This window comes from Apis florea, unplaced genomic scaffold (genome assembly GCF_048593485.1).
Source record: "Apis florea isolate Af1SG1 unplaced genomic scaffold, ASM4859348v1 contig_3170_pilon, whole genome shotgun sequence".
In the NCBI taxonomy this organism is placed as follows: Eukaryota; Metazoa; Arthropoda; class Insecta; order Hymenoptera; family Apidae; genus Apis; species Apis florea.
Genome location: NW_028256714.1, coordinates 799,879 through 811,919, shown reverse-complemented (window position 1 = coordinate 811,919; position 12,041 = coordinate 799,879). Strand labels below are relative to the sequence as shown.

The following is a 12,041-nucleotide window of genomic DNA, read 5'->3' as shown; positions in this document are numbered from 1 at the left end:
GGCACCTAGCATGCTGCCATCATCGAGGCACGAACAACTATTATTCTTCCGGTCGATTCGTCGATCGACGGAACGTTTTATCGTTGATTTATCTGTTGTTTGCTTTCTCAGTACGCGTGGAAACACAGCAAACGACCGATTTATGAACGGCCGATAGAGGAACGGGATTTGAGGAGCCAATCTGACGGCAACTTCTGGATGATGAAAAAACGGGATATGTGGCTTTGCATGTTGCATCATGTGCGACTACAGGTCGCTTTATTTTCAGAAATTTGATGATCTAATCAATGACAAGATGCAATGCTATTTCGATCAATCGTTCATCGTGAATGTGATGCAACGAAGATGAAAAGTATGCAAATATACATCGTCAAATTCTAATCTCAAAGCTGGAAACAAAGGTAACCTTACTTTTTTAATCTAATATCAAATTCTATTCAAATAAATGTATAATTAAAATTTGGAAATCTTTGAATATCAATGATATTTTCTTTACGCGTTATGCATACGTGAGAAGTCGCCAAATACGTGATCCATGAATTCTGTTTCGTTTGTGGAAGTTCATAGGGAAAAGCGGGATAGGAAGAAAGGGAGTGAAAGGAAGCGAGAAGGAGGATGCTCGTTCCATGTTGATTTTGGCTCGAAGCCTCGCTTAGGTGGCAGTACGGATGAAAATATCGGCCGCTAAAATAATTCGACGACAAAGAGCGGCAAACCAACGACAGGTCGACAGGCGAGAATCTCCTATTGGCGGGGTTTTTAAATCGTCGCGTCTTGAAAATAGTTCGTCGAAATTTTCGAATCGTGCCGGAGCCTTGTATCCGATGAAAGGTCTCTGTTTTATGGGTCGCAGTTCAATTGAAATGTACATGTTTGAGCAAATGAGTAACAGAGTACGATACAAAATGAAAGTTTAACGGTGCGTGCACTTGGATGTATGATATCTCAATATATTTTCGTCGAAATGTCTAGAATTAAATTGTGGATACGGTACGGTTATTCAGAGAACTTGCAATCATGAAATTACTTATATATGAATTATTATACGAACTTCGAAGAATGAATATTCGATATATATTAAATTTCAAATTTTTTATTTCAGATATACAATATAAATAAAAATAGTTATACGGTATTTATTGATTATTCAGTTATCAATGATATATATATATAAAATTTATAATATTAAATAATTTACAAGGAGTGTCAAAATACATATAAAATATAATTTCTATTACACTTTTTGCAGATAATGCTTCAATGCTACGATATACTTGATAATCTTCTCTAAAGCGTGTGCGAAATTTCGAAGATTAGAAAGGGGACATGAAAGCTAAGAAGAAAGAAAAGAAGAGCGAAAAGACACCAATTTTTTCCGCAAGACGTGGGAAAGCTCGTGGACAAGGGACGGCGAAGATGGCCACGACCATTCACCTGTCAACTATTTTCTTCCTCTTCTTCGTGTTCTTCGTGTGCCAGTATTGCTCCGAGGTGGCACAACTCGGCATCGACTGCTCACGTAGTCGCGCCTACCAAAACATCCTCGACGATCCTCCATTTGACTCGCCATTCATCGCTGGTGAAACAGCTTAATATAATCCTATTTAAGGAGCTCCCATTGTGACTGTACCCGCTAGTGGTACGTGACCGAAATTATTTACTCGTTTATTAGATGTCGCTGACTGATCGGCAGCCTCCCGTCGGATTTGACGTTCGGCTCTCCCATTGTACCACTTCATTGTTGCTCCGAAAGATATTCGGTTAACTGAAATGCTTATACAATAATAATTGCAGTAATTGCAATGTCTTTTGTTTACTTTTTTTTCTATTTTATTATTTTACACTGATTTTGTACTGGTATAGAAAGAAAAGTCATTCGGATAAAATTGTTTGATTTATGATATCCATAAAGGATTTTTCATAGTCATTTTGTGAAGATTAACCAAGAATTAATTTTATCCCCCGTCTCGTAGAAGGTACGTTCTGGGAAACTCGACGATAGTAGAAAATTTATACGAGATTCCAGGAGTTTCAAACTCACGCGAGGATGAACACCGTCCGCTCTGTCGATCCGGAAACCACAGGATCACGAATCTCGTGGAAATCTTGTTTTCTATGATGACATCTCATATACACGCGCGTGCACTTAAGTAATCACTATGTCTTATCTATTATTAAACCATTGTCAACTAAAAATCTTTAAAGTAAAGTAAGTAAAAAAAAAAAGTTATTAATTTAATTGAAATTTAATCTATTTTGAACTATGAGAAGGGAATAATTATAAGTGAAAAAGAATGTTAAATTATTTTTGATGATGAATTAATTTTATATTTTATCGTATCTCGTAGGAAATAAGGGAGCAAGCTCTTCGTGATGTCGTCAACCGTTATTGCGGTTACTTAAATGGAGTCATATCATTGCCAGAGAACGATTAGATGCAATCGAATTCCAGGATCGGTCTGTCGGCGAAGTTTACACTCGAGTCTCGGCATAGCTTTGCTATGTTAGGTGGGCCAACATAAGCAAACCTCTTGAGACGAGGCACATGTGGCCAACAATGGGCCAAATAGCATAGAAGGTTACATGTGTAACATAAGATAAGGACCGGAACCGGATGCCGAAGAATCGAAGACAAAGGTTCACCCGTAGAAGAAACGAGCCTTAGAAAAGGTCCTTGGAAAAATCTTAATATGACCGATAAATTTCTTCCTATATTTTTCCAATAATAATATCAATTATATCTTTCTCTCATTTATAATTTTAATTCTGTCATTTCGTTAATTATTTATTATTTATGTTTAAAAATAGACCATCGTATATCAATCCTTTAATCATCGAGCCGAAGTAAATTCCATAATTTCATACGGCTTCATACGGTTTCTCGGTCGGATAATCAAATCCCTGTTCGAATATCAGATTACACGATGTTCATTGTTGTGAGATATATGCGTGACTGAAATAGTATTCATGCACAGATATTCTAAGCTACAACGCATGATATTGCAACATATAGAAAGTATATTCGTTTGTATATGCGTATTGTTCGTTATTATTATTATAAAAATGGTACAAAGAACTTTTCATATATTTATATACCGATTTACCAATTTACATATTTAAATCTAATCAATTTTTATACTTTCAGGTACGTTAATTCGGTAAAAGTACTCGGAAACTATATGCAGCATGAGGCTCTCGGACTTTCGCAGGATTAACCGCAGATTTTCCTAGCCTCGAGAACGCCAGGAAGTGCTCGTGTGCTGGATTGGTCCACGGGATTAAAGGCAGAAGAGCGACAAGGCAGGTCCTGGAAGCAAGGTGACTCGCGAGGACCACCCGTCGGGGCCGTTTAAAGGATTATCCTTGGAGGTGCCATCATGTCAAAACACCGGACCTCTGAGAATAGCTTGACTTCGACACTTGCCGCCATAGAATTATCGGAAAGGAGAGGAATCGGCAATTGTTTGGTTGTCATCGGAAAAAAACCTTCAAAGAAGAGAAGCATTTAAGATTAAAATAGTGATAAATTAAGAGAAATAAAAATAAATATTTAATAATTTATTAAATTATAAATTACAAACGTTTGATATTAAATTTTTTTTTAGATATTCTACTGTACGCGATAACATTTTATTGTACATTTTGCTACAATTTAATCGTCGCAATTGCAGTTTCAATCATTTCGATATACGCTTCCTTCGACTACATTACATTGCTGCTATCTATATTTATAATATATACAATAATCATCTGAACGTATGTCCACGTGTGTGCGGACATGTCTTGTCAAATAACGGTGGCACTACGAGTATATATTGTCCAGTCACAGTCTGCCACCGAGACAAGGAGAAACTCCATACTGACAGTCAGCTCCATTAAGTTCCATTATGGGTTCGCGGTGCGAAAGGTACACAGTATTCGCGTTGCGCCTTCACTGAACTTTTCGTTGGTCGCGCAGCAACTCGTTAAACTCGTTAAACCAAAAGACAGGACTGGCATCGCTCAAAGAATGACAACGAGTTCTACTTTTATGATTAAGATCGATGGGATGCGTTCGAAATACTGAACAAACCACAAGTCCCGTTTATTTAATTGCAGATAGACTTCCTTGAAATACAAATGCTTTCAATATATATTATACACATTTTATACGAAGAACAGATTTATATAGGTACATATTCTTGTGTAGAATTAATCACTTGAATATTAATTTATAAAATTTATTTTATTTAATTTATTATCAAAGAAGAAAATTAGATGTACCTTAATATAATTTATCAAGGTATATATTTATTTTTTGTTTAAGGTATTTTTAAATCCCGAAAGGAAAAACATTTTGATTTAAAATGGATAAAGATTCTGACATTAATACTTTGTTTAGTTATTCACTATTTAATGTTGTTTGTTTATCTGATCACTACATTGTTTTGTATGCTATTACAAACGTAACGACACGAAGGTCACAAAAAGGATATCGTGTGACAAATCGTGACATCGTCTTCGGATATTTCACACGTGCAAGCTGGACTAGAAGATCCCAATCCTGGAAGGAAACTGGTATCGTATTAATTGTCGCTGCCTTTCGTCAGGCCGTTAATTAAGTGGTCACCGCCTACCCTCAGGTTTGGACGTCGTGTCGAAACCGAGACGAATTTTCTAGTCACTGATGCCACGTTGTCTTGCGGCAAATTTTCCAGAAAAACGTTTACATTTTTTATAAGAGTATAAGTTTGTTTCTTGTCTAGATTCTACAGCACATTTTGCATTACTTTTCCATTTTAAATTTCTTTCTATTGATCAATTTCGATCATCATTATGAGAATTGAATATACTATCAGTAGTAATCAAAAATCTTGTATATCAAGTATATAAAACATATATATATATATACTTAAAAGTTATAATATTATTAAAATTCGTAAAATTTCTCTAATTAAATTTTTACATTAAATTCTTTTGTTACTTTTTTTATATAGCGAGTTGAATTATATTTAAGATATTTATTTCAGAAATTTCCACTGGTACGGCATGGCTCAAAGAGATATTCCTACCGTTATCCGCTGCTCAGGTTGCCCAGGTTTTTCGTGACGACTCGCGAGTATTCAGGTTTTCATTCATGATGGAAAGCCAAGTCGCTTCGTATCCTGGACAGGATTTCGAAAACGGTTCTCTGTTTTCTCAGGCCCTGCCCGATATTGGCGGTTCTCTGTTTTCTTAAGCAGCGGGCCCACTTCCTTATTGCCACGCCCGAGAAAAAAAGAAGGATAGAGAGCCTTCGGTGCCACGCTGTCTGCCAAAGACACCATACTCCGGCGACGATGGCCAAGTATAGTTGCCCCTTCTTTCTTTCTTCAGAGATATCTCGTAGCTCTTGCTACGCTGATAAACCAAAAACGAATTAATTTGTGTTGCCTTTTATTAGATGATGCTTCATTTCCTTGGTTTTTGCAATTTATATTTATATTATGATACGTCGCTTGTAATATTGATCTTTCAATTTCAACCATTGCTATACATTCCATAGCGATTCAAAGATACCAAACACGTCGCACACTTTCACTCTCTTCTGATTATAAAACAACACTTTTACTCTCGAATTTAAAATCCATCATTTTTCGTAATTATATGTTTAAGCCAATGGTAACAACGCTCTCATCGCCCCTTGATGTCCGCAGTCCTGAACTTCCGTGCATCGCGATCGAAGAAAGGCGCAGGTCGACGAAGGAAAGGGTGGCTAGGTGGGGTAGAGAGTACCGCCCTTCGAGAAAGGAGAACGACGATGACAGGAACGAGGAAATATCGACGTGGAGGGATGGGTTTCTTTGTTTTGTGTGAAAACAGCCGCAGGGGTGACGGACTGTGGCATCAAACCAAACTGAATATTGCGTCCTCACTTATGTCGCTTCCGTGTTCCCCTGAATATCGTAGGAACGATAGAATAGACGTGCAATTGCAAGAAAAACGGAATCTAATTCTGGATACCTACTTGAAACGAAGGAAGAAAGAAATATACAACTTGATCGATCGAATTTCCCTCTTCGCCTTTCATCTCTTTTACTTCTCCTATTTTGATTCGATGTGATATCTAAATTTTATTAGCACTCAGTTACTATACAAAACATTTTCACGATCAAATCCGTCCAAGTTGAGTGAAATTATTCTCGATCTCGAATGTCAAACACGTAACAACTCAATTCTCGCGGCGTTTGTAATTAAATTTCATGACAAATCGTGATCCCAGCGTAGCGACAAATCACGGTATTCACGTATCCGCTTGTCCTCGGGATATTTATCATTTTTTTCCACGGATCCACGTTGACGTTCATAACCTCGTAACAACGTGTCTCGCGCGACGTCCACGTCCATGTGTGGTGCGCTGCAAGCACGAGGAGTGGGGGGAATCTTGGTGGCGCGAAGTGGGGAAAAAATAGAATTGCAAAAAGGAACGACGTATCGAAACGTAAATCAGGCGGCAATTAAAATTAGCGAGGGGTTCGCGTTAAACGGCCGGTTACATTTATCCATCCACGGCTCTTTGATGAGTTTTCCCGAGAACGCGTCAGTTACTTCGAAGCTCTGTCGGTTTTTCGGCATTCACAGCTCAAGGTTTACGCGTATCCGTTGTCGCTTCTCTTTGATGTTCTCTTCCTTCTCCATGTTCTTTCCGGCCCCCCCTCTCTCTCTCTCTCTCTCTCTTCCGTCTTTTTCACGAATCTTTCGAACTTCCTTCCTCTTTCGTGAATAACGCTTCGATATAATTTTTCATCTGCCTCATTTCCGTTATTATAATCCTTTCGTCGGAATAAAACCTTTTTTGTTTCAGTTGTATTTAACGGTAATGAAAAAGAATTCGAGAAGAATGTCTGAATAAGAATGATCACGAATGTGACTGATTGACTGGTGGCGTCTAAACCTGGATCGATGTAAGCTACGATAAATGGCAAATCATTTAAAATACTTTTCTCTTCCTCCCCCCCCCCTCCCATTGAACGACTGGTGGCAATGTTTGACATGAAATCCATAATCTAGAGGTTAATCTATGCCCGTTTACAAGTTAATCTAACCGCATTGTCAATAGAGAGATTGACCGTTCTTTCAGGCCCGAGTCCTTTTCGTGCACGTATATCTAAGGTGGATACGAAAAGGGCACGAGGCCGAAGGAAAGGACATCGAAGAAGAATGGCTTGGAATGGCTCATCCTTTTCTTTCTCATTCTCCGTGTTTTAAGTCGTTCCAGATGGCCGAGGTCGAGATTCGTTCGTGGCAACCACCTACAGGGTATGGACCTCCTCCTGAGCCGAAACAAATGTTCTTCGCGGCATTTCTTACCGAAAGCAAATTCGGATGTTCAAATTGGTACGTATTCTATAACGAGGAAGAAACATGGCGAACGAATGAGAATATATTGAATAAGGATACAGATAAAATTGTATTCAACTATAACGCAGAGCCAAGAATCTGGAAAAATCAAAATCGCAACATGTCGAAAGTGAGCCAATAAAAATTCGATGTAAGTAAAAAAGCAAGTTATTTTGCTTTTTTAAAAAAAAGATTTAAGAACGTTTTTTACACTTTTATGTTCTTTTAGAAATAGAATATGAATATTGGTTAATTGTACTTTATATTCGTTTTTCATAACTGATATTACACGTGTGTACAATATAATTACATCGAATGATAAAATAATTTTTTCTTGTTATTGTTGTAGATGTGACATGATACAATTATGAATTTTATATGTACAAATATTTCCTTTGCATCGTTATGAAAAGATATTTGATAAATAAAGAATCGCATTCTTCTAAAACTGGTGAAAGTGGTGCAAGTTCGTCCCTCAAGTGGTAACATTTTAACTCAAGAGCGAGAACACTCGAAGGATTTCTAAGTGGTATGAACGAAATCGAATATTTAGACTCGTCATGACATGTATACTCGTATGTTTCCTATTTTATTGCCAGCTATGTTAATTGTGACGGCTTTCAAGACGTTTCGATTATTTTTTTACTACGACTTTTCTGGTAATCTTACTTACGGAATCACCTTATTCCTTTTTAAACGGAACTCTTAACACATTTTCTTCGAAACTTCTATCTTTAAGCATGAAGTGAATACTTTTCATTCTCGGTTGTAACACTTTCCACAATTTTGCAACTTTCTTGGAAAATTAACAAATAACGATCGGATTATATCATAGATAAAAGATGATAGAAATCATTTTAATTACAGTAAGCAAAGATTCGTCTCTTTTCTCTTAAATTACTAAATCATAAATTATGAAATTTGTATTCTTTAATATCAAAAGGATTATATAATCTGAAGAGTATCGTTACCGAAACATAGTAAATGTTTTTGCAAGAAAAAAGTTTTTAATCATAAATCTATGAAAATAAAAAAAAGTACAATATTAAAAAAGGTTATTTTTTAATAAACGAGCTTGCAATTCAGCAACTGAAAATATATTTTTGACGATTCACTGTATTTCTATTGATATGTAAATTGCATTCAACATTATAATCGACCATGTATTGAAAACTGGCCCATCGATCATTAAGAGGAGAGATTTTGATGGACATGAATTTGATATTGAGAACAAATGACTATAATTCGTCCAGTCTGTAAAAATGTGAAGAAAAAAAAAAAGAAGCGATGAGCAAGACCTGTTTCGTTCTAACTAACCTACCTGTTGTGCCAAGGTCACATGAAAGGTTCAATATTGATTCAGAAAATATACGAAATCAGTCAGTGAACAGGTTGGAACAGAGGGTTCGAATGATGTTTTTATTTAGTCTGGGATAAAGTATTTAAGAAACTTGGCGAATTATGTAAAAAGTCACATAATTTTATAATAAATTATATATACATATATAAAATTTTTTAATTTTTGAATTTAAGAACGAATTGAATTCGTGAAATTGTATTTTATAATTTTTTTTGAAAATTTTTATACTTTTTAATTATCTAAAATTCGATAATTATATTGGTATTTGCACATTTCATCTCGTCTTGATTTGTATAACATTAACATTTTATTATTATTATTAATTAAATTTACCAATATTTGTACATAATGCCATCTAGCGACAAAACTTAGCTTATATTATCGATAAAATAGATCTCTGTTATTGAACAAAAATAGAAATTACTTTATCGATGATTAATTGTCCCTACTGTATCGACATGTTCATTATTTGTTTCTACTTTATCAACTGTAAGCCAATTTTATAATTTGTGAGTTAGTTTATCAATAACGGATCATATAGAATTAATCAATTTAAACGTAAATTGCACGATCAATAGCAATTTAGAATACTATATCGTTATCAATATGTTATATCATTGTTTGAACAGTTACAAAATACATATGGAAAAAAATAATATTAAGATATTAGAATTATAAGTAAAATTTGTTAATTTAATTCTTTTTAATTTTTAATTTTATTTTATTTTATTTATTTATTTTTTTTTTTTTTCAGAAAAATTGCACAAGAATTGCGCAAAGGATGATGTAGAAAAGGAAAGATACTTTTTTGGTATCATCTTCCCGCTGGACAATCCAAGCAGATGGTTCACGTCCGAAAGCTCGTAACGATACTCTGACTTGTAAACACAGAGAAGAAGGCGGCAAAAGTATTGTCGGTTTCTTAGTTACGTTACAAGCAATATATTCGAGAAAATCGGTCTTAAAGATTTCCATCGATGGGAGTAAAGGAAGAAAGAGTTAAGATTTATAACTTCCGGTTCATTAGAGAAAATTCTTAGAAAATGGCTTTCGATATGCAAGGATTACGATCATTGAAAATTATCGATTTAAAATCGATTCGAATTATCGATCGTTATACAGACAACGCTAGTCATATTAAATGATCGGTTTTTCGATTAAAAATTTCTTCTTTTTCCAAGTTCTTTTTTCCAGATAAGCAACTATCAATATTAATTTATAATATTGACATTAATTATTATATACTTTTTATCGCTTATCTTGTCACACTTTTATACAATATTGATATTAATCTCGGAATTGCCGAGTAGAATAATTAACGAACAGGCAAAAATTTTGCCAACGCTTTTAAGACATTCCTTCGGTTGGTGTCCAAGAATTTACGAGTTGGAAAAATCGCGCGCAGTTACCATCGACTCGTAACGCAGGCCGCAGTATGCTCACGGTGCTCGGTTTCTATTCCGGTAGGACGAGTCTTTTAACAAACGGTCGTTAATTTTTAACGATGCCGTTAAACGTCGGTCCGGCAAGATGGCTGCAGCTGTAATGCTCTTCGTTCGAGCTTAAACGAGCACGACGAGGGCACGATCGGGGCGAGCGTAATTTATGCTGTAGATTTCGCGATATTCTGTTATTTGTTTTGTATTATCGCATTAAGCCGTTCCGAAGTTATGAGAAAATATTAGTCATAGCCGTGCAAACGACATGAAATAAAGCGTCCGGCATTAGAGTCGATTGTAATTGCCTAAACATTGTGGTAGTGCGAACAATAAATCGTTTGAATTATATCATGAAAAAGCACACATAGTGGACGCTTTCGTAAAGAAGATTACGCCATGATCGTATCGTATTATAATCAAAACCATTGGAAGAGAAGATGTTTCGAAGTATTAAATATCTTTTTTCTTTTTTTTACGAATATTTTTATCCTTATATATAAATGTTACCATTTACTTTATTATAATTTTAATCGAGTAAATAATACCAGTGTCTCTCCACGCATCTTCTTAAACCTCTTTACGATTTTTATGATTTCAATTATGCTGTTACGTATTATCCTCGCTATTTACAGGATGAAAATTCTAACTTACACAAGTATCCATTTTTTTTTTGCTCCCTTTTTTTTCTCCCTCCCTCTCTCTCTCTCTCTCTCTCTCTCTCTCTCTCTCTCTCTCTCTCTCTCTCTCTCTTATGGAAAAGACAAGGCGAGGGATCCAAAGATTCAAGACGACGGAATCTCGTGTCAGAACAACCCCCTACGGTAGTCGAAATCTAAACAGTGAAACAGTGGATTAAGTGGGGTACACACGTTGCGTAAACAACTAGGCACGACGGGGGTGCGTCCCGGTTAGTGAAAAATTTCTACGCAGCAGGAAGGCGTTCGTAGGCAAGCGTACCAACTTTTAACGAGCTTCGATATGAAAATAATGAATACGACGTAAAATGTAATTGCTGAAACGGAATTGTAAGAAAAGGGTGCAAACATTTTTGTAAGAAATGTTTCAGATTCTTCTATTTGAGAAAATTTGTGCTTTGTAATTTTACGGTTTATTTGAAATTTCAGAATATCGGATCGCACGAACACGGTGAAATCCGAGTGGAGTATCAGAAGGAATTAAGGGGGGCCTCCGATAGAAACTTACACGTACAAGAGAGGGACTTGCGCGCTTTCCAAAATAGCAGCATCAGCGGATAAACATGTCTTATTTTGAGAGCTGGTCCTCCCTCTTCGTTCCTCTTTCGCCTGTTCTACCGGCGAGCCTGATCTTACGCAAAAGAAACACTATCCAGACACTGTACGCCAAGGATGGAGTGCAGAAATCCAAGGGAGTTACACGGTGCTCGAAGAAACCGGGACGAAGCCCGGCGGAAATTTACGAGCTTCTGGATAGATCGATCCGATTTCCTCGCGACATCGTCCCACCACTTTTCACCCTGTCGCTCGAAGATGATTCGAGAATTCTTAAGCGATGAAAACGGTCCACCCACTGACTCCATGTTTCAAGGATTCATTCTCGTGGTTGAAAAGCGTGTGGTTGAACGATCGTTTGATCGTTGGAACAATGAAAGAAATTTAAATAATTGGTGGTAGTATTATTTGAAGTCTTGGATCTTTTGTAACACGGCAACTTTAATTTATTTGCATTAATATTTTTCAGATTACAATATTTACTTCAGAATTCAACTTTTTATTATAAAGCATCGTTTTACCTGAAATTAGGAATCGAAATTAGGATCGTTCGTTATGGTTAATCATTATATATAGAATTGTTGCATTGCAACAATTCCATTTTATTTCTGATTGATTTAATAAAATGGAAAA

General features: G+C 36.0%; 2 long non-coding RNA genes across 2 annotated transcripts; one reads left to right on the top strand and one right to left on the bottom strand.

The window, feature by feature from the left end:
* Positions 1–4,372: 4,372 nt before the first annotated feature.
* LOC147657337 (uncharacterized) lies at positions 4,373–6,384 on the bottom strand. Its single transcript, XR_015292590.1, has 2 exons — positions 5,987–6,384; positions 4,373–5,915 (listed from the first exon to the last, which is right to left on the bottom strand). It is a non-coding gene; the product is annotated as an uncharacterized LOC147657337 (long non-coding RNA).
* A 335-nt stretch (positions 6,385–6,719) lies between these two features.
* On the top strand, positions 6,720–7,807 carry LOC147657336 (uncharacterized). Its single transcript, XR_015292589.1, has 4 exons — positions 6,720–6,923; positions 7,229–7,356; positions 7,449–7,510; positions 7,709–7,807. It is a non-coding gene; the product is annotated as an uncharacterized LOC147657336 (long non-coding RNA).
* The last annotated feature ends 4,234 nt before the right edge of the window (positions 7,808–12,041 follow it).